At 45.7% G+C, this 22621-nt stretch overlaps 1 protein-coding gene across 1 annotated transcript in view; it reads left to right on the forward strand.

Moving 5' to 3' along the window:
- The first annotated feature begins 9746 nt into the window (after nt 1–9746).
- The window catches only part of BRINP1 (BMP/retinoic acid inducible neural specific 1), a 177753-nt gene continuing 164878 nt past the window's right edge, over nt 9747–22621 (forward strand). The window contains exon 1 of the mRNA XM_066367313.1: nt 9747–10129. The gene's annotated coding sequence lies outside the window, so the exon portion shown is untranslated. The remainder of the gene's footprint in view (nt 10130–22621) is intronic.

A 22621-nucleotide genomic window follows, 5' to 3' on the forward strand; every position in this document is an offset into this window, starting at 1 on the left:
TTGACCTTTAGGGTAGAAAGATCAAGATACCCTTATTTCACAATTTAGATAATTCTTTCTATTTGATCCTGCCATCCGATAGGCATGCTTTCATCTCCAGCATCTGCAGAGGGTCTTTGCCTGTCTCAGACGGAGAACACGCAGGACTCACAGTGAGGTTTCATCCGTCCTGACTAATCTAATTGATTGGTAGTTTTTGCCTAAAGGTCTGTACTAAGAAGTGTTTGGGGGTTTTGTGGGAGAAGGTTTTGTGATCCACTAGCAATGTTAGCCCCAGGCAAGAGATAGACAAGAGGTAGCGCTAAGGAGACACCAAGAAATATTGAAAATTTAAGCATGCATGGTGGTTTGAAACAAAATAAAGATTAGCCAGCTAAACTTGAGCTAATTGCAATAGAAGTCAATTACAAACACTGACAAAAGGGTATTTATGTCATAAAGTAACAAACCAACCATACCTTCCCAGGAACAGCAATGCTGAAGGCGAACGAAAGTGTGTTCATATGCCAGTTTAATGTCACTACGGACTCAGTAAATGGGGCTTGCAGCCCTGTGTTACAGTTTGCAGGAGTGGTCCCCCACATGGCCGAGTGCAGAAGAGCACAGCAGTTAGAACACGGGCTCGTGGGCTCAGGATCTCAAGACAAAAGTCAGCTCTTGCTAGCAGTGGGTGCTTACGCCAACATTTGTCTTCTCAGATCCTCAGTCTTTTCCTCTGTGGTAGTGGAGATAACCTGTGACTCATGGCTTTTTTGAAGCTGATTTTAACCAATTAACGTAACTAGGTAATATTTGTGAAGCCTTAGCAATTTTTCTGGCACATTATAGGCATGGAATATGTGGAAAATGAAGACAATAAAGAAAAACAGCGCCCTGGCCGGTTGGCTCAGTGGTAGAGCGTCGGCCTGGCGTGCAGAAGTCCCGGGTTTGATTCCCGGCCAGGGCACAAAGGAGAGGCGCCCATCTGCTTCTCCACCCCTCCCCCTCTCCTTCCTCTCTGTCTCTCTTCCCCTCCCGCAGCTAAGGCTCCATTGGAGCAAGGATGGCCCGGGCACTGGGGATGGCTCTGTGGCCTCTGCCTCAGGCGCTAGAGTGGCTCTGGTCGCAACATAGCGATGCCCAGAATGGGCAGAGCATCGCCCCCTGGTGGGCAGAGCGTCGCCCCTGGTGGGCGTGCCGGTGGATCCCAGTCGGGTGCATGCAGGAGTCTGTCTGACTGTCTCTCCCCGTTTCCAGCTTCAGAAAAATACAAAAAAAAAAAAAAAAAAGAAAGAAAGAAAGAAAGAAAAACAGCAAAGCTAGGAATATCATGTTGTCTAACCCGGTCCATGATGGTAACTGGCTCAGAATTTGTCATGTTTGGGGTGTTCACGGTATGTACGATTGGGGTATAGGGAAGGTTTCACCATTCAAGACAAAATGTGTAAACACAATAAAAACTCTCTCCTCCTTAGGTCATCCCTTTTCCTTTAAAGGCATCAAATTAGAGGTGGTAGGAAATCACAGTTAAGTGCACTGAATTGTGAGTTCAACTTGATGAATTTAAATCTTAGTTTAATATTAATATGTTTCTCTTTAGGGATGATCGTCTCAGCCTCTACTTTGTGTGAAGATTACACAAGTGAACACATGGAAAACAGAACAATGCCCGGCCCCAAATAAGTGCTCAATAAATGCTCTTATCAGTAATGATGTAATTCTGAGTCAGAAGCGTAACACCTCTAAGCCTGGCCCCCATTGATTTAGGGACTGCATGTCAGGCTTCATGATAAGTGCTTATCTCATTTAATCAGTGCATCAATGTTGCTGGGATAAGTGTTTCTTCCTAATGAGACTATATGTTCCCAAGGGGAATGGTCTGTTCACTGCTATAGACCAAGTGTCTGGCTCAGAGAGGTACTCAATAAATAAATTCTGGATAAATTATTGGATCCCTAATCGCCAAATAAAGATATTATGGCTTGAAAGGATTATTGATATGTATGTACAGTTCCTGGTAAGGTTTATTGTGTGACTTCCTGGGAGATAATGATGCCAGGTTTAGGCCCAAATCTCTTTGACTTCGAAGACTATTTCTCATATCCCCTGTGTTCACTGACATGAAAATAATTAGTAGTTATTCACCTTAGAAAAAAATGATGTCACCAGATCAGAAGACCATTTTACTGAAAGCAAGTTGTGGGGGAAATAGACCTTTACTTAATCAGACACTCATTCCCAAGAATCGTGTTTTTCCAGATGAAATTAATGTCAAAGTTATAAATCAAGAGGGCAAAGCTTTGTAAGGAAAGAAGTCACTGGATGGAATACCTTCAGAGCTGAGTGGGAGCGACTTCTCCTGCTCTGGCCTGGGAGGTGTTTGTGCTTGGACATGAGGTAGGCTAGCAGGCATTGAGAGATCGTACAAGAATCTGCAGATATTCATCATCAACAGGTATTGTCACCTGATCACGCAATTTCAGAACTGAAAGGCAAGATTGTAGAGATGATTTGATACAACTATCTAATTTACAGATTATATATGTTTTCTGTTGGTTTGCAGCAAATTCCTGCAAATTTAATGGCTTAAACACACACACACACACACACACACACACATTTACTGTCTCATAGTTTCTGTAGGTCAGAATTTCAGGTGTGGAATGACTAAATTCTTTACTCAAGGTCTCATTAGACTGAAAGCAATGGGTGAGCTAAAGCTGTGTTTTTCATCTAGAGCTTGGTGTCCTCTTCTAACTCACACGTTGTAGGTAGAATCCATTTTGTTCTGGTTGTAAGACTGTTACTTTGTTTGTTCCTGTTTTCATGCTAGCTGTCAGACAGGGTCCTAGAGACCACCCACTGTTCTCTACTATGAAACATTATCATGAAAGTGATATCTCATTATCTCCACAGGTTCTACCCACACTCAAAGGGAGGTATTATACAAGGGCAAGGGTCCCTGGAGGTCAACTTTAGAATTCTGCCTACCAAACAAGTTGAGAACACATGCCCCAGAAGGACAAATAGATTTAATTTGTCTGGAGCAATAGGCTTACTGGAGACAGAACTGGATTGATGGCTATTCACCTGGCTCCAAGCTCATCTCTCTATTTCTGGTCTCTCTAAATCAGATGCTTCAATGTTGTGTACCTAAAACTCCATCATCCTGATTGATAATGCTGTATTAGGATACATTTGGTAGCGAGTAACAGAAATCCAAATGAAACGGGCTTAAATAGAAAGGAATGCTATTGGCTCATGGGGTCCAGCCTCTGTTCATGATTCTAGGTATCTCTGGATCTATTTTGTGGTTCAGTCTTCCTCCATGTTGCCTTCGTTCCCAGTCAAGCTTCCTCATTGAAGTGACAAAGGTCATCGCCAGAACTCCAGGCTTAGATTTTACCAGCTAAATATGTCCATTATTATAATTTTTTAATGAATACTTTTAAAATAATAATTCCAGTGAATGCTTCTGGATTGACTCTGATTGTACTGGTCTGTGTCAGTATTCATCTCTAAACCACTGGGATAGAACACCCTAACTGGCCAGTGTTGGTCATATGCCCTAGTACCAGGGGTTAGAATCAGCACCTGTAGATCCAAATGTTCTGAGATACTTAGAAGGCTGGTTTCCCAAAGAAAAATAGAGGTTGTGTTAGCACAAAAGGAAAATGGATGCAAGACAGTCGAATGCCACCGACATCTTATGTAGGGCTCCCCCTAGTGGAATGTGGCAGAGAGAGAGAGCTGGAGTAGGGCAGCCAATAACAAAGAGGAGAGGGAGAAGAGAAAAGACAGTGGAGTAGATTGCTCACTAAACCACAGAAACAGAGGTTAGTAGAGAATTAAAGAAAGAACAAGTCCACCCATCTTAATGAGTTTAAGAACCTAGGGTCAAATTGTGGGTCCATCATTACAAAGTATTGTTCTTATGTAAGTCACACTAAGTTTCTGTGAAAGGGAAACAGAAAGTCTGTTTCCCTTTCTGCAAAGCAGGTCTACCTTCTGTGCCTACCTCATTTTCCAGTCATTGTAAGAAGGGAGGTTCTGAAAAACAAAGCAAAACAAGGGAGAAACTATCTGAGGTTGCCAAAGGGCTTACATTATGCTGAATGATTAATTCAAGTAGAGTATTGAAATTTGCAGTAGGGTTATATCCGTTAAGGCCAAGCCAACAGGTTAGTATTTTTTTGGACACCTTCTAAAAAGCCCTTTTTCGAAATCATATGCCACCAATGTAACAGCCTGGGCATGCTGAAGCCTAAGGAAGCTGGAACTTTGGCAACATGGGAGAGGATGTTGAGAGAGCTGGGCATATTTAGTGACACATGTCTGCATGTCTAAATACATCCATTCTCATGGCCGAGGGAGCCTACTGAGAGACTAAGAAGCATGCAACTCCTGGTCATGGCATTAGTAGGGGGTGGCTTGGCTGCAGAGTCTCAGTGTGCTTGCTGAAAGAACCCAGCCAGGAGCTGGGAACACCAAGATCAAGGTTCACATATGCAAATAGGCATCATAAAAGGCAGAAAGTGAAGAGTGTCAACGTTCTTAAAGATTGAAGGATTTACAAAGAACTCCTGTTTAGTCAATAAATATATCCTGTGCTCCTCTCACGGAAAGATCCAGGGTAGCCCAATGGCTTTAGGCTTGGCTTCTGCAGCAGGGTAGCCTAGGTTTGAATCTTGGATCTGATACGTGATAGTAGGAAGTTTATTGAACCTCCCTGCATCGCCATTCTTCTTAGATGTAGATTATACTTGGGTTATAATCACAGTGACAGTACTGATATCACAAAACTATGGAGAGATTGAATGAAATATTTGTCAAGCACACAGAGTAGTTCCTGGGACACAGGGCATAGTTAATACCTTTTCAGTGTATTTTCATGTGCCAAAGTCTCATTAAGAATATAATTTTTAAGCCTTTGTGTTCTTGTTCTAGCCCAGGAAACATTTATTAAACAAATAGTATCACCAATCTCTGTTTGATTTCAGTGATGATACATTATGAAGGAGACACTCAAGTGTGAGAGAGCTGATGACAGAGGACCTTCCTTGGTCTGGAGGTCAGAGGGGTGGCATTTACCCTGATCCTTAGGGGGTGAGCAGGACTTGGCTAACGTTGGAAAGTGGCTTCTGACAAGGAACAGCTGGCACGAAGGCTTAGAGACATAAAGGAACTCTGTAAACTGTAGTAACTGGAAGCATGCCAGTGTGGTTGGAGTGGAGGGGAAGACATGACAGTAACAAGAAAAATCAAGCCTTGTACGCTTCATGTTAACATGTGTTTTCATCCTAATTGAAGTGTAGAAGATATACATGAACTAAATATGTAAGGAGGAAGTCAGATTTGATCACACAGAAGTGAAGGGTTACTGGAGAGAAAAAGACATGGAAGTAGAGGGACTGGTCTAATTAGGGCACAAAAGAGGGACACCGGGAACAGAAAGCAATGATCAATTGATTTTAGGGAATAGTGAAGGTACAGGGATGATAACCAGGTATAAATAATATAGTAACGAACATGGGCTCAGTGATGGAGGGCACTGAATTCTGGGCAGAAATGTTCTGACTTGGGCACTTTGGTATGCAATTAAAAATCCTTCAGATTGTAGGTAAGTAGAGTGATAGATGAGAGTTGTGTTTCCAGAATATTGCCCCAGCAGGTTTGGGAAAGGATGGTAGTGAAAAGGAAGAGAGAGAGAGAGAGGGAGGGAGAGAGAGAGAGAGAAGACTAAATGACATTCAACATTTTTACCCAATTAGGAGATGCTAATAAAAGCCTAGATGAGAGAGATGTGGAATGCTTGACTGTTGCTCATACATAGTAATCACTCAGTAAATATTAGTTCTTATTAATTCAGCTGCTTTTAAAACAAAGTAAAAATAGCTCTTGGTAGGTGCAAAATGTTGTAGCCCATATAAAGACACACTTTTTCTTCTCTTAGCTTTTTTAGCATTTTCTATAGACCTTGCATATATCAAGCACATTCTATGCTACATTGTGATTGTTTAGAGATAAGTAAGGCTCAGTGATGGACTTCAGACTCCTAGAAGACATACCAGGGAACACATTTATTTCTGAACCTTTCAGACCACCCCATATTCAGTAGGCACTTAACACATGTGGGCTTCTTTCTGCAGTTGTTTAGTCTGCTCTGAACCCAAAGGGAGGACTCCAGATTAAGGGATTTTACCTCCTTTGAGATTTGACAGGAGTCATAAACTTAAGCTTTTGAGGCAGTGGCAGGTGGCTCAGAGACCTGAGGCACAAATAGGGCTAAATCTTCTCTTTATTTAAGGAGGGGGAAGAAACCTCCATTTTGTCACTGAACATCTATCTGTATTTCTTGTCTATTTATAGAAAAAAGGGCTGTTTACTTACTTTCTGATTTCCCTATTGGCTTCCAATTTTCAATTTCTTAAACTTAAATATAAGAAGCAACCTATAAAATCTAAGGTAAGGCTGGAGATCAGAAAAGCTATCTACTCTAGAGGTCCTGAAGCTGGGGTCCAGGTATAGACATCCATGAGTGCAATTGGGAAATAAAATGCAATCTTGTATTTTTCAAATATATTTTTCAGAAGAGAGAGGATCTATAGAAATTGTGAGGTTCTCAAAAGGGTCTGTGTCTATAAAGATGCTTATCAAATCATCCTAATGAGAAAACTAAAAAGGAACCATCACATTGTCTCACTAAATGTCCTTGACAAAAAGTCCCATTCTAGATCACCCAAGATCTACAGACAGGAAGTTCTTTCTTAAGTCTACTCTAATTCTTTGGCATGTCCTCTCCGTGCAAGCCCTTGGTAAATTCAGTGGAAATAGCAAACAGCTGCTCACCAACACCCACCCCAAAGAAAGAACAAGACATTTCTCACATATCTCAAGCTGCCTTAAATGTTCTTTCTTTGGCAAGGAAGAAAAAAAAAGAAATATATTTTTGGCCTCTAAACCTTTTCCCACCCATGTGGATTTCTGCAGAAATGTTATCCATATGGTTCCGATAGCTTTCTCCATAAGTCATTAGGAATGCTTTGCACTGGGAACTTTTCTGATGACCAAGGAGTCTTTGGAGACTTTTAAAAATGGCTGTCTTAGCCTTTCTTCATAGAAACAGAGCCAAATGCAAATGAACTAAGATCTGGAAAGGTTGGAGTTTTATTCAAAACTCAAAAACCATAAGGCTTGGGTAAGTCTTGCATCTGTCCATGCACAACCTTCACCTCCTACTGCAGGGACAAGAGCTGATAAATACTCCATTGGTACAGAGGATGCAATGGCCTTAGCCATGGAAGTTGCTATTTAGAGTTGTGCCGTGACCCCATTAAAACCTTGAGCTTTGCTAATCATGCCAATGCTCCTCTATTATTTCCAGAGGACACAGTAAACATTTTGGAGTTAGGCTTAGGTGTGGTATTTTTGAGTCCATATCCTACTAGTTGTCCCTTGGCATGCTATTCAAGTTTTCCAAGCTTCACTTTCCTGTGATCTAAAAATAGGTTAGTATTACCTTTTTTATACCTAACAGCATTTTGAGAATTATAAATTACAATATAGGGAAGCTCCAAATGGAATGCCTAATGCATGGTATATAAAAGTTAAAGAATTCTCTGTTTCCTTCTCTTGTTCTCTAAGAATACTTGGAACTGGGAAGGGTTCTGTGTTTTCTGAGGGAAATATTGGCTGTGTGAGGTGGAGGAGAGGAGGGTGTTAAGTCTTCTTTTTCTAAGGCATCTAGACCACAGCCCATCTTGGGAGATTGCATAGGAGAGGAGAGCTAAGAGGAATCAGTCTGTATCTTGGGCTTCCTCAGAAGCCGCCTAACTAGGTTGTTTCAGATTGATTTCAGAACTACGTGCTCAGTGGGGCTGCTGCTACCTACTCTCACTCAAGGACACATGATAGAAAAACAGAGAGAAAAGAAGGGAAGAATAAAAAGTGATGGGGTAGAGCTAGACAGAGAAAAGGCAAGGGAGAATGAAAAAAGGAGGGAGGACTAGGAAATGTCGACCTGGGGCCGCAGATGGGAGAAACGGTGTGTGTGGTTAGTGTCTCTCTTTGGGTTTGGAACCAAAGTCAGAACTGTCTCAGGAACCGCTTCCCAGGATCTGAACCTGGGCCAGAAGCTTAGGGAAGGAGAGAATTGTCCAAGCAAGAAGGAGAAGTTTTCACCAGACCGAGAGAGAAATCAATCACTCCCTTGGTCAGTGTCTGGAGAGCTGTCCGTGGTGCTGACTACTCGTGGTTGGGATTGGAGTGAGGGAGAAGCAGAGGGGAGTTTTGAACTGCAGCGTCGTGGCTTCCTTCTTCTCCTTCCGCTCCGACCCCCACCCCATTTCCGAACTGCCGAGACCCAGGCTTATTCTTATTCAATTGAATAATTTTTCTCAAGTTCTCAATTCCTCACTCAACAATTTATCTTCTGGTTGGTTTCAAGACTCCTCTTCTCCTAATGAATTCACTAGCCCCCTAGATCCTTCGAGGTCTCCCGGGGTATCACATCTCTCCTCCCACCCTTTGCATTATAATAACATTAATAACAATAGCAATCATAACTGCAGGTAACATAACGTGCTCTGAGCACTTACTAGATGTCAGAGAGTATTCTAAGTGCCTTTTTACATACATTACTCATTTAAATATTACACCCCCCCCCCTTATTAGATGGATAGTTATACTCTTTTATTATACAGGTGAGGAACTGAGGCTTAAGAGGTAAGTACTGTGACCAAGATCACATCGCTACAGGGCTCCAGCCGATCTAGAGCCTGCACTTTTACTGAATCCGGGTTCCTTTACATTTCTCATTACTTTTTCCTTCATCTGGCAGCTTCACTGGGGCTCCCTACCTACCGCTGCCTAAGCTTCCGAGGGCTAGGAATCTTCCTTGTTGATTTAGTTTGAATTTTAAAAGAAAGCATGGTGAGCAAACATACTGGATATGCACTGTGTGAGAATCCCAATTGCTTGCTGGCCTTCTCTTCTGCTTCGGGGAGAGGCCCCCTGTCAGCAACTGCAGCCGGCAGCCCGGGCAGAATGCCGCGTCTTTGGCTCTCTGTATGAATAATGCCTTAACCCCCGGAGTATCCTCGCCCCTTCCCTGCCTCTGTTTCTATCGAGAGAGAACTTTGTGTCCCTTCAGCTTCTCACTCCCACATACATCCTGCCCACCTAGAGAAGAAGCACTTGCTTAATTCTGGATGGTTACGTGGGCTCATGCCTACGTATACAAAGGAACAAACAGTCTCAAATACTCCTAGAAAGGCACATAGATACAAACGGACCCACACGGGCACCTCCCCAGAGTAAGTCACACTGAGATAGATAACACACAGACACACAAGCAGCCGCATACCCAGAAACACGCAAATACTCGCGACGCACACAGCTTCAGACGCGCTTAACAACACCACGATGCGGGGTTCACAAGTCCCTGTCGGTGCTCACACACGGGGACTCGCCGTCCGGTCCCCAGACCCACGCGACACCCCAGTGTCTCCGCCGCAGCCCACCCAGGCCGCCCCTCCCTCCAAAGAGAGGCCTCCCTCCTCTGCTCCTCGCTTCCTCCTCCTCCTCCGCCTAAAGATGTACTAAACACTCCTCGGAATAAACCCGGGCTTTGGGCTCCTCCCTCCCCGCCCCCCCAGCAGCCACTCCCCCATTCATTGTCGCCCATCGCCGGCTAAGTCCCTCCCCCCCGCGTAGCCCGGCCTCCGCGGCTCCCCGCCCTGAGACCGCGGCGCACTTGGACTTCCCTCTCCATTCGCCAGCCGCCTCGCTCCGGGTCCCCACGGCTGCGAACTGATCTGGCGCGGGTGGGGGGGAGGAGAAAGCGCAGGCGAACGACAGAGAGAGAGGGAGGGAGAGCGAGCGAGCCAGAGAGCAGGAGCTAGAGCGAGAGAGCCGGGGGGGAATAGTGACCGCCTGCCGGAGCCGGGATTCATGCCTGTCCTCGGGACCAGCCAAGGGGACTTGACGGCTGAGTATGAGCCAGGCTGCTAGAAGCCAGGTACCCACACGCCTGCAGTCCCCGCGCCGTTCCCGGTATGCGAGCTGGACGCAGGGCTCTCCCAAGTTCCCACCGAACCGAATAAAAAGCGTCCGCCCGCAGCTCTCCGCCAAAGACGGACATTGACTCCAGGTAAGGCGGAGCCAGGCGCAGCGCCCCGCAACCCATCTGCCCTTGGAGACGGCCCCGGGGCCACATTCGGGCGCCCCCGCACGCCCGCTCCCCATTCCTCCCAGCACCCTTCCGCTCTTTCCTCGCCGCCTGTCCTCCCGGGATCCCAGGAAAGGGAGGCTTCTATTTTGGGGCGCAAAGGGTTAAATGCGGGTTTTAGTAAGTGGCGTGTATGCTCCCCGCGCGCTCCCGACGTGTGTACCATGGTGGGAACTTGATGTGGTGCTAGTGTGTGTTTGCGTGTGCAGCGTCGTTTGCGTTTGATGTGTGTGTTGGTGATGTGTATGTACGTGTATTTGTGTACCTCCTTACACGAGAGGGGTTAAGAGAGGTCCTATAACCTACTTAAGGCGCGATGTGTGTGTGCATGTTTGTACGTGTGCGTTTGTATGTGTGCGCTTGTGTGTCTTTTAAATTAGGTCTCCAGCTTGCATGAAATGGGATCCTTACTATAGGATCACGTAGCCATCGGGAAACCCGCTGTGGACTCCTTCTTGGGGCTCTGGGCCTGGGGTTTGGGGAGGATTATAGGGATAAGGATGGCACCTCATTTAGCCTGATATTGGTACCCATGAAGGAAAATTCTCCAAAGGATAGGGACCTGCTACACTTGGACTCACCGTTTCCTATGAAATTGAAATGGCCAAACCTTGAGGCGATGAGATGCTGTCACTTTAAATTCCACACTAGGCTGACTCCAGGATTCTGATGGGAATTTGGAGTCACTGGGTAGTGGGTGACTGATAGAAAGGGAGAAGAAGTCAGCAGTGGGCTCCTTATCTGGGCTTGACAAGTCTGGGATAGAGCCTACACTGCTTCTTCATTTGTAACTGTAACAGCATAACGGCGCCTTCTGCTTCTGGTGCTCTGGGGAAGGGTCTAGGCAAGTTTGCATGGAACCCCTGAAGGAGAAGGAGGCAGAGTCCTCAGGGACTTGCTCTTCCCTCATAGTTACACAGGATCGCAAATCCCCACCAATTTCATTCCGGAGAAGTGCTGGGTCATATGGAAGGAGATGGATGGGGCACTTCCCTACGACACAGGCTTCCTGCTTCCCTTCCCCATTCCAGACAGGCTGGGGAAGCCCCGAGAAAATCTCTTCCCAAACTGTGCCTCCCATGCCTCCCCTGGAGTTCGGGGGGTACTGGGAGAAGGCGGAGAGGCGGTGTGTGTTTGTGTGTGTGTGCCCATGTGCGTGGGTTTCAGTATTGAGGGAGACCCACGATTCGGGAATGGGTTGCCGGTGAGGAAGTCGTGGCAGGATATGGTGGTGACTGACTTCAGCTGCTGTCCTGCTGCCTGTTTGCACCTCACATCTCTTGCTTGGCTCCAAAATACTGGCCAAGGGCATGGGGCTGGTGGGAAGCATCTCAGTAAGGAAGGCGGTTCAGGCCAAGCCCCTCTTTCCTCCTTCCTCCACCTCCTCGGAGGCTCTCTAGGTAAGTCCCTTGGCCACCCTGGCTCTGTCCTGCTGGGAGAGGACTCTGGAGCCAGCCATTGATTTGATTCCTGGCTGCCTCTGAAAGGCTTGCCCTACTCAGCAAAAACGCTGAGTTTTACTGCTGTTCATGGCTCCCAGAATCGGCAGCTGTTACTTTTCCAAGGTAAGAGACAGCCGTTCGGCTCTCGGAAGCCAGGCCAGGGGAGGACGGGGGCTGAGATGCTGGGACACAGCCTCTTGTCTGTCTGGAAAGGGGCCGCTGAAAAGACCTTTTCGAAAACTAAAAATAGTAATAGGCTTAAAAATGATGTATATGTATGCATGCGTGTATCTTCTGGGGAGAGATAAAAGCAAACATGTGTTGGCAGGAACCGGCCCTGGCGGGCGGGTGCCGCTGCTACCTGCAGGCACTTGCAGACACACCGTTCTCTGGCCAGAGGCTGACACCTGAAACTGGAGCCCTCACAGGGCCACACGGAATCTGCTTCCCGAAACATGCGTCAGCGCGAGCTCCCGAGTTCATTTTGGGTGGGGGCGTGAGGGCGGAGGAGGAGACCCCATGTAAGGAGCTGCTCACACTTTCTCTCTTTTTCAATCCATAGACAGGTCTGGAAGGAATATTAAAGAGCAGACAGGCAGCACTCTGTGGCCCAGAGAGGGGCTGAGAACTCCCCAATATTCTCTAGGGAGTTGGCGGTATGCCCACAGCTGGAACTTGTGATGCCCGACACCCAGTGTGGCCAGATCAGTGCCACACTGCCCAGGGACTCTATATTGCCCCTCATCCCTGATCTGCCACTGTACTCCTGCCTTCGTCTTCCCTAATCAGACTTCCCGTTTCAGAGATCGAGGCTGTTTCCTCTGGAAACATGACCCTGGAGAGTAAGGGTCTTAGCTCAGTCACTCTCCCCACTAGACAGACAGACACATACACACACACACACACACACACACACACACACACACACACACACACACACACACACCCCATGCATTTTTTCTCTAATGCCTTCAGAGAATTACACACAGGCAGGCTCCAATACTGGCTATGACTGTAGAGCATCTGAACTGTACCTGAGATCTTTTTTAAGGAATGGGTTGCTTCCCGTAGAGCCAAGTGTACACCCTTCCACTGATGCAAATGCTTCAGGCAAATTAATGTCTTTACGTTAATGAGAATCTCATCCTTATACATATTACACATCTCACAGCCACAGGAACCTATGTGGGCAGCTATGCACACACACACCCACGCATACACAGACCCTGAATCCTTTCCTGCTTGCTCTAGTCCCCAGAAGGGTATTACAACCTCTGCACCAAATTGTGTTCCCCTGTGTACAGGCATCACCCACGGCGACTGAGACTCAAAGTCTCTGGAAGGGAGAAAAATAAAGCCCTATGAAAGATAAGCTTTTGAGATGTCAGAATCAGGCCCGCACAGAAGTATGTGCCCGGACTCCTCGATGTGTGATTCGGGGTGCACGCAAGCACCGAGGGATAAGACATGGGGGTGTCAGGCCCATCTGCAATAGAGCCTTTTCCACGCAGGCTTTTCCGGGGCCGGATGGCACTTTAGTTCCCAGAAGGGGGAGCTGTGACTCCATTTCAACCAAGGAGAAACAGCTCAGAGATTCCACATCAGCTCCTGGTCCCCCTTTGAGTTTCGATGGCCCAGCTGAGGCTGCAACATATTTATCTGAGACAGTTCATGTGAGGACCTTAAAAACACTCTCCCCAGCTCAGTCCAAATAAAACATCTTTTTCCTTGCAAGAGTTTGTGCTGTTGACCACAAAGTCCTCTGTTTGTCTGGAAAGGTCTTTGCCCAAGGGGCCTTCAGTTGTGTAAAGAGACATTTTCTGATTTGCATCCTCTAGTCTGAACCTTGCCAATTCCTTAGACAGAACCACCAATAATATATCACCTGAACCGGCCACTGTGGTGAGACATAGCTTGCCCTTCCTCTCTCCCTGCGTCACACTTGCTAAATTTCAAAGGCTAGCAGGTTGGCCAATGAACCCCTGGCAGTCATGTCAAGACAAGATGGGGATCAAGTGAAAAGGACAGGCCTCTAAATGTCATCCCCAAACAATCCGCCCTCATTGTTGTCCATTCTAACTGTTCTGCAAGGAAGTCCTTATCTTCTCGCCCCCATTTTCCAACGTCAGTATCTTCTTTTTAAAATCCTACCCATATTTCTACATCCAGCTCCAATGAGCCTTGCAAGAAGTCTTCCCGAAGTCTTATTTTGGAATTAATCTTTCTTCCCTGTTCTTTCATATCATTTTCTCTCAAAGTCTATTTTAACTTGTGTCTCTGTTTGCTCTGTTTCATAGCTCTGCGAGTGTATGTCTAGCTTGCCCTCTTCCATATGGTCTTCTTAGGAGCATTTATTTCTAATCCCCAAGGACTGAGACATAGTAGTTGTTCTGTAAATGTTTGCTGTTGCTGTTTTTCAGTCTCAACCAAAGCTGCAACCTTCCTTCCTTCCTTCCTTCCTTCCTTCCTTCCTTCCTTCCTTCCTTCCTTCCTTCCTTCCTCCCTCCCTCCCTCCCTCCCTCCCTCCCTACCTCCTTTCTTTATTTTTCTTTCTTTCTTTCCTTCCTTCTTTTTTATTTCTTTCTTCTTTCTTTCCTTCCTTCTTTTTTTCCTTCCTTCCTTCCTTCTTTCCATTCTTCCTCTCTCTCTCTCTCTCTCTCTCTCTTTCTCTTTCCCTCTTTCTCTCTCATTGCCTCATTTTCACTCAAAGCAATGCAATCATGGCTTTAAAACTGCACCACTATACCTGCAGTATAGAGATATCAATGATGATGTAGACAGGTAAAATTAAGTCCTACTCAAAGTGAGCATTGCCCTACTGTGGTCTGGGGTCTTTAGTTTTGTTTTCATTTAATCTTTCTTCTCACTCAGTGAGGCAGATCCAGCCCCCTTTACAGAAGAGGATAGTGAAACTCCTGCTTGGCTATGTCCCTTGGCCCAAGATCACATAACCAACAGAGACTGGATTTGAACCCAAGTCCTCGCTTCATCATCTTTAGTCTTTCCAGTTACCATGGACTTAATGGTAACCACTGTAGGTGGCAAACAGGGTTGAGTTGTTCAGTAGATGCTAGGAATAGCCTGGGGCTATTATTAGCTGTTTGATATTGATGTTACGAAGGAGTCAGGGAGTCATCAGATCAAAGAATCTGTTTTCAGGTTTCTTCCCATTCAAAAATTAAGAACCCCTTTTGTAATATTCCTAACACATGGCCACTCAGTCTCATCTTTAGAACTTTTAGCCACAGCGAACTCGGTACTACACAAACCAGCCTGTGCTATATAGAAAACACTTTATTGGAACCTTGACCCTAAATAGGCCTTCTGAGTCTCTGAAGTCACACAACACAGTATGATTCTCTCCTGATTATCAGTGCATCATATATTATGCACGCATGCTCAGACCACCACAAGTATTCCTTTCTGACTGGCTGGGGCCCTTTTCACAGCCTCCTCTGCTGTAACATTTGTTTGGGCTTCTCACCAAGCTGGAGGTTGTCTTAGGTACGTTATCTGGTTTATTTTACTTACAGGGTGTAGAAGCCACCAAAGGTGACAGGGTGACCCGAAATTGAGAGAAGATTACAAAGGTTCACTTATTCCTTCATTTATTTAACAACTATTTATTGGGTGACCACTATTTTTCAATCATTGCTCTAGACCAGGAGTCAGGAACCATTTTGGCTGAGAGAGCCATGAACACCACATATTTTAAAATGTAATTCTGTGAGAGCCATACAATGACCCGTGTATGTTAGGCATTATCCAATAAAAATTTGGTGTTGTCCCGGAGGACAGCTGTGATTGGCTCCAGCCACCCGTAACCATGAACATGAGCGGTAGGAAATGAATGGATTGTAATACATGAGAATGTTTTACATTTTTAATGTTATTATTTTTTTATTAAAGATTTGCCTGTGAGCCAGGTGCAGCCATCAAAAGAGCCACATTTGACTCGCGAGCCATAGGTTCCTGACCCCTGCTCTAGACCAACACTGTCAACTAGAACTTTCTCTGGTAATAGATATGTTCTCCAGGTTGTGCAGTATGATAACCACTAACCATATGACTGTTGAGCACTTCAAATGTGGCTATATTACTGATGAACTGCTTTTTAAATCTTATCTTTATTAATTTTGCTATAATTTAAATAGTTATATGTGGCTGATGACTGCTGTTATTGAACAGCACAGATTTAGACGTTAGACATGAATCGTGAACATGGTCCCATTTTCATGGAGCGCCTAGGTCTAGTGGGGAGAACTGGGTACTACATGTGTCAAAAATAGACAAACACAATAATTGCATGTAATAGCAAATGTCATGCAGATAATAACTTGGCGTCAATAGGCTAGAAAGGAAGGTAGACGGTATAACTTCAGAGAAGGTAATCAGAAAGGAACTTCTCTGAGGGGCTGATGCAGGAGCTGAAATGTAAATAGAAGGAACCAGCTGTGTGGTCCTGTGGGGAAAGAATATGAGAGGCAGAGACGAGAACAAAGATGAAGTCCCTAAGCAGGGGCAAGCTTGGGAAATCTAAGGGATAGCGTGGTTGAGCTTCTGAATCAGAAGGAGAATGCCATGAGATAAAAATAAGGAAGGTAGGCAGAGGCCAGATCACAAAGGCCTCATACAGGATGAGGGAATGGAAAGTCTAGAATCTTAACCCTCCCCTCCTCCCCTTGGAATCTCCCTGTTTGGGGAGCGGGTACTCTGAGAACTTAACTGAGCAGAGTTTGGAGACCGAGAGAAGGTCGTTCTCAAGTTCTCTCTGTGGGTTTTTATCATGTCCATATTTTATCAGTCATGTCAATAAAGTCTCTTAACCTTAATCTCTAGTCCTGCTCTGAGTGCTATACACTCTGGAAGTGCCCAAAACTAAAGGGAGGAAGAGAAACTGGAAGAGGAGAGAAATGGATAGAAAAACGAGAAAGGGAATGGATGTGTGGGGAGAAGGCAATTGAAATGAAGTCTGGTGAAAAAGAATGAAAGATGAAATCAGTGTGGACCAGCTAGTATTTACTGCACATGTCGTCTGGGAAAGGCCTCGCACGAGAAGACGTAGGGGGCGGTGAGGAAGCCCGCCGGGTGCTGCTGGCAGGCTAATAGAGGAGATCTGCACGTTTGTAAGTAACTATCCTTCCGGGCGGACTGGTAATTGTCATTTCAGAAGTTCTATGAGAGTTTGGGGCAGTGGAAGATTAGAGGAAGGGGCAGAGGTCGTGGTGAGGAGGAGGAGGAGGAGGGTGCCTGAGACTGTGAGGCCTTGGAGATCAGAGACTTTTATATTTTCCTTTCAGATCCCTATGTATTCTAAATTTCATGCAATAAGAGCACAGGGACCCAGGGCACCTGGTTCTAGCCCTGGCTCCTACCACCGGATATCTGGACTACCTCCTGAATCGACCTGCCCCCTTCCTGGGTTTGCCTTCTGCAAATTGAGAAGGACTAAACTATGGCTTGTCTCCCCGAAGGGGTTTCCTAAACTCTTTGGAAATGTTGCGCGGTGAAATTCTTGTCAAAGCAGAGAGAAACACACACATGATGGTACTGCTTCATCATAAGGTTTAGATATCTTCTCAAAAATGAGCAAATCTTCCCTCACCGGTTGGCTCAGTGGCAGAGCACTGACATGGTGTGTGGACATCCTGGGTTTGATTCCCAGTCAGGGCACACAGGAGAAGTGACCATCTGCTTCTCTCCCCCTCCCCCTCTTGCCTTCTCTCTTTCTGCTCTCCCTCTCTTTTCCTCCCACAGCCATGGCTTGATTCATTCGGACACGTTGGTCCTGGGCACTGAGGATGTCTCTGTGGAACCTCCACCTCAAAAGCTAAAAATAGTTCGGTTGCAAACATTGGTCCCAGGTGGGCAGAGCATTGGCTCCAGATGGGAGTTGCTGGGTGACCCTAGGTGTGGTACATGCGGGAGTCTGTCTCTGTATTTCCCCGCCTCTCACTTAAATTAAAAAATAATGAGCAAATCTGAAAGAAGTCTGAACTGGGGGTACAGACTCTGGCTCAAGATGGGGTGGCTGAGTGGGTAGATGATCTGCTCTTGTAATTCTTCACATCAATATGATTAGTGTCCTTCTGGAACATGGTAGTCTAAACAGGCTGCCTGGAATCCGCAGACCGTCCTTGCTACGGAGGGGGCAGAGAAGACAATTAAGAAGATAATGAGGGTGAGGAAAAGTGAAATTAATTTCTTTCTTTTTTTATATATATAAGGGTGAAGGGGATCTTTGTCTCAGAGGAACTATCTTTTACAAATTGCAGGAGAAGGGACTAAATAGACCGAGTGTGAGAAAGTTACAAGTGGTAAATCACTTGGCCCCTCTGCTCTGCGGTGGAGGACAGACACAGGAACAAGGAGCCTGCTGGAGACATGAGATACATCATTCTGAACAAAGCCAGTTCTCCACCTGCAGAGATTATACTCACGGGTGCAGAGCTGCATACAACGGTGTTGGGACCGTCTCGGGAACAGCTAGGAGACTGGATCCCTCCAAGGGTGAGGGATCCATAAGGCAATTAACAAAAGCAAGAGGCAATCATTTTTGTGTAAGCTGCTAAGATTGGAGCAACAGGGCTCCAAGTATATGACCTATCCCAACAACTAGAACGCTTTGTAAGGGTTAACCCTATCCTGGTCCAGAGGGGCTTCTGGGGTGTTATTTATTTAGCCTTTCAGAGGTCCTGCAGATGAGCCAGTGTGGACCTCTGTGAGAAACCAGGGACCCTGAGGGTAACATGGAGCAGCTGGGTCACAGACTGACTACGGGCTGCTGCAGGTGGAGGACGAGCAGATGTCTAGGATAGATGGCTTTTTAGAGGACCAACCGGTCCGTTCCCATGTCTCCATTCTAATAACCTGTAATCCACAGAAGTAGATGAAACTCTGGTGGGCTGCAGAATTTCTAGAACCCTAGAAACCCCATGATAAATCTCCAAGAAGCTTCTGAGAGCTGTGTCACGGACATCCACCTTAAGTACATACGTTTCCGTTCACGCGGAAGTGGATAAGCTCAGTTCCTCCTGGAATTTGATGGGCTCTGAGTTATGGCACATCATAGGTGGAGGACCTACAAGGAGCCTAAGGTGGCACTTTCAGAACATCTGCACAAAGCACAGGGGCTATTAACACAATAAAATTTGTGTTTTGGTATGTTTAGGAGTGTAGGGGAAAGATTAAAAATAGATTACCTGGCAGGGGTTGGTAATATGGTTTTTCTGTTGGGGCACATTTTGGAGAGATGGCTGTTTGAGGTACAGTGTTTCTCATCATTGCCATTGCCAGAGATGGCTGAGGCATGGGAGGGCTGAGAGGGACCCTAAAGTATGGAATTCGCAATGCACATCGATAGGACAGCATCATTCCAAGCCCAGTGAAGCCTTACACGTGATTCCTGAAACTGTTTCCACATCAGCCAGTTTTCCCTGCCTCGTCCCTCCTCTCATTCCAGACAGTGGGAATCAGAGAGTTCAGCAGAGCCTAGGACAGAATTTAAGGGGGATCTGGGAAGATCTTCACCCACAATATTTAGAGATGGCCGAAATGTCACAGTTACAAAACCATTCTTGAAGTAGCCAAGTGTATGTGCCAAGCATGGTATATATTCTTTGTACTTTAATGGGTGCAATGAGTACTTAATAGAACTCTGCCCACTGTCAGCATCTCAGTGAGGACCTCCCTTGCCCCCCTATATGAAATAGCAGGTGCCTTCCCACCTGCTTGCCATCTCTATTATACTCATCTGACATATTCTGCATGTTTTTACATATTTATATATATCATCTTATTCCTCACTGGGCTGTCAGCTCCAAGGAGGCGGGGACAAGTCAGTTTTCATCACTGCTGTATTTACAGCTCCTAGAACAGTGTCTGGCACAAAATAAGTGTTCAGTAAACAATGTTTGTTTGTTTTTAAATGAAAGAATGAAAATCACATTTCATAAAAGGCTGTATTCAATCCAGATTTACACCAATGCCACACAAAAGTGTCTTTATATTCCCTGCATTCTTGCCAAGACTGAATGCTAGCATTAAAAAATAAACAAACAAAAAGCAAACTGTTAATGCTATATGGCATTACAGTGCTATTTTCACTTTTTAATTATTAGTGAACTTCAATATTTCGGGGTTATTTTTCAGGTTTATTGGCCAAATGTGTCCCCATTTCTATTTTTAGCTAGAAGTTCCCCCTCAGATCACATTCTTAGAGTAGACAATCTTGTGATCATATCTGCTCTCAAGTTCCACTAACAGGGAAGGAGCACTTGGCCATAGACCTTTCCCTTACATTTATTATTCTTCTCTCTTATACCGATTCTCAATCCCAGTCAATATGCCTTTCTTTACATATGCTTGTGGGTGTATATGTGTGGATGTGTGTGTGTTTAGAGAAAGAGAAAGATCAGACATATACACTGCTCACAGAAATTAGGGCATCGGGGAGCGTGCAGATACTCCAGGACTTTCAGCCTTCTGTACAGTGCATTTTCACCAATGAGATAAAAGCTGGTTTTGCATCTCATTTGCATAATCAAACAACTTTCTTTGACTTGTTTTTCTGATGTTCTTGTTTAAGAAAAAGAAATTAAATGCTTTTTTATTGCTTCATATTCATTTTGAAATATCCCCTAATTTTTGTGAGCAGTATGTATGTACACACACATATGCACACACATGCACACACACGCACACATATGATCTTTCTCATGCAACATCTGGCTGTCACAATTCATGCCACCTCTACTCAGCTACTTCTTGAGCTGCTTTTAAAGTGCTACAGTTATCAAAGGTAGCTTTGGTGATTCCATTCTCAAGAAAAAATAAGATCTTCGCTCTGGCGCCCAGAGTTAGAAAGTAGCTTATTCTATGACGACGGGTCCTGACCTCAGCAGCATTGAACTTCACCGCTTAAAGGTGCAAATAAACGTGCAAAGCTAAGGTTTCCTGCTGAGGCGCTGTGAAGTTAAATTACTATTTTAAGAGGCTATGAAGTTGGCAGCCAGAAAGCACTGAAAGAGGGGAAGATATTCCTGGTGTGGACAGATAAAGGAGAGAAAGGAAAACGCAGGTTATTAAGGAGATTTAAGCAGCCTCCCTTCAGGGGCGCCATGTATAACATCTCCCGAAACGCGGGAGATAGACAGATGCCTTTCTCTCTTAGGTGTGCGCAGGACCTACAGGACCGGGATGGAGGGCAGGGCCTGAGTGACACACTGGTTCACGATTTGCAACAGGACCTGCCCTGAGATAATATAAACCCAGCAGCAACAATCAACTTTGCTTTTGGGAGGCCACCAAGCTGCTGAGAGCTGGACGATGCCCCGGAGGGCAGGAGGGCAGTTCAGTGACAGAACAGTTAGGCCTAGAGTCTGATGATAGGGGTTGAAGACCCGATGCTGTCCCTGTGTGTATAACTCAGGGCAGACCCTTTCCCCTCTGAGCCACAAGGTCCTCATCAGGAAAATGGGGAGAGGAATTCCAACTTCAGAGTGTGATTGTACAGGGTAAATGAAATAAAGCATGCTAAGACATGCAAGTACGTGGGAAAGTAAGTGGTAACAAAGAGGAAGAGGGGAACTGTGAGGAAAGGGATGATAAACACAGTTCACCCCCCCCCCCCCCCCCCCCCCCCCCGGCAGGAAGCCTGCTGTGCTGTCAATCAGCCGCTAAATGAATACCCTGGTTGTATAGACTAGAAAACCTAATCAAGGTCTACAGTGAGACGGGCTGCAGAGGGCTGGGGCATTAGAACCTACTCAGATACTGGTGGATCTTAAAGAGAAAATAGTTTATATCTAAAAAAGGAAGAGAATATTAAACTGAACTATGACGAAGGTAACTTTCCGCTCCGGCGGCCAACGAGCCTGTGCCTTTTCCTGGTTTCTGATCTGTGATACTGAAGTGCTAAAGAGGTCTACGGCAGTCCTTCGACATCTTTCTGATCCTTTTCCTACTCTCAGCATCTCCCCTCATTGCTGGTGTCACACAGGGGGCAGGGCTTTGGTAAAAATGATTGAGCATCTCATTTGCGGGGTAGTGCCTAGGATTTGGTAATAATCTCTTTCCTACAAGACATTTGTAGTTGGAACATACCTGGGGTCATGGGCAGCATTTCATCTAGTGCAACAGGGTGTAATAGTCATAACAAGTAATACTAGTTAACATTTATGTAATGGTGATGATCTGCCAGGCACTGTTCAAAGCACCGATCACATAAACTCATTAAATTCCCGCAATATCTCTTTGAGGGGTTGCTGTTGTCACCCTCATTTTATTGATGAGGAAGCTGGCACAGGAACAGCGGGTAATCTGGCCAAGGTCACAGAGCTAGCCAGCGGCAGAGCTGGCATTCAAACCCCAGCAGCCAAGTTTTCAAGCACACTTTCAAGTCAGACAGAAAGAGTCCAGATCTTTGGCACAGCCCTGACTCAGTGTGTGGCCTTGCACAAAGAGCATCACTGCCTCGAGCCTCCGTTTCCTCATCTCTAGATTAGGGGAGGTAGAATTTGTTGAGAATATTTAACAAGGCATGACATGTGGTGGTCAAGGAGCCCATTCATTATAGGTTAGAGAGGGAAATAAAGCTAAGGAACATGGTCTAACAGCAGGACCACCCTGACCATGTTGTCCTGAGAGTGGATGCCACACACCATAGTTCCCCATGTGTAAGACGTTCCCATGTATAAGACCCACCTGAATTTTGAGGCCTGAAATTTGAAAAAAGGAATGTGCATATTACATAAAGTTATTGAATTCACCTGACCAGGCGGTGGCACAGTGGATAGAGCATTGGCCTAGGATGCAGAGGACTCAGGTTCGAGACCCTGAGGTCATCAGCTTGAGCGCGGGCTCATCTGGTTTGAGCAAAGCTCACCAGCTTGAACCCAAGGTCACTGGCTCGAGCAAGGGGTCACTTGGTCTGCTGAAGGCCCAAGGTCAAAGCACATATGAGAAAGCAATC

The sequence above is a fragment of the Saccopteryx leptura genome, chromosome 2 (genome assembly GCF_036850995.1).
Source record: "Saccopteryx leptura isolate mSacLep1 chromosome 2, mSacLep1_pri_phased_curated, whole genome shotgun sequence".
Lineage (NCBI taxonomy): Eukaryota > Metazoa > Chordata > Mammalia > Chiroptera > Emballonuridae > Saccopteryx > Saccopteryx leptura.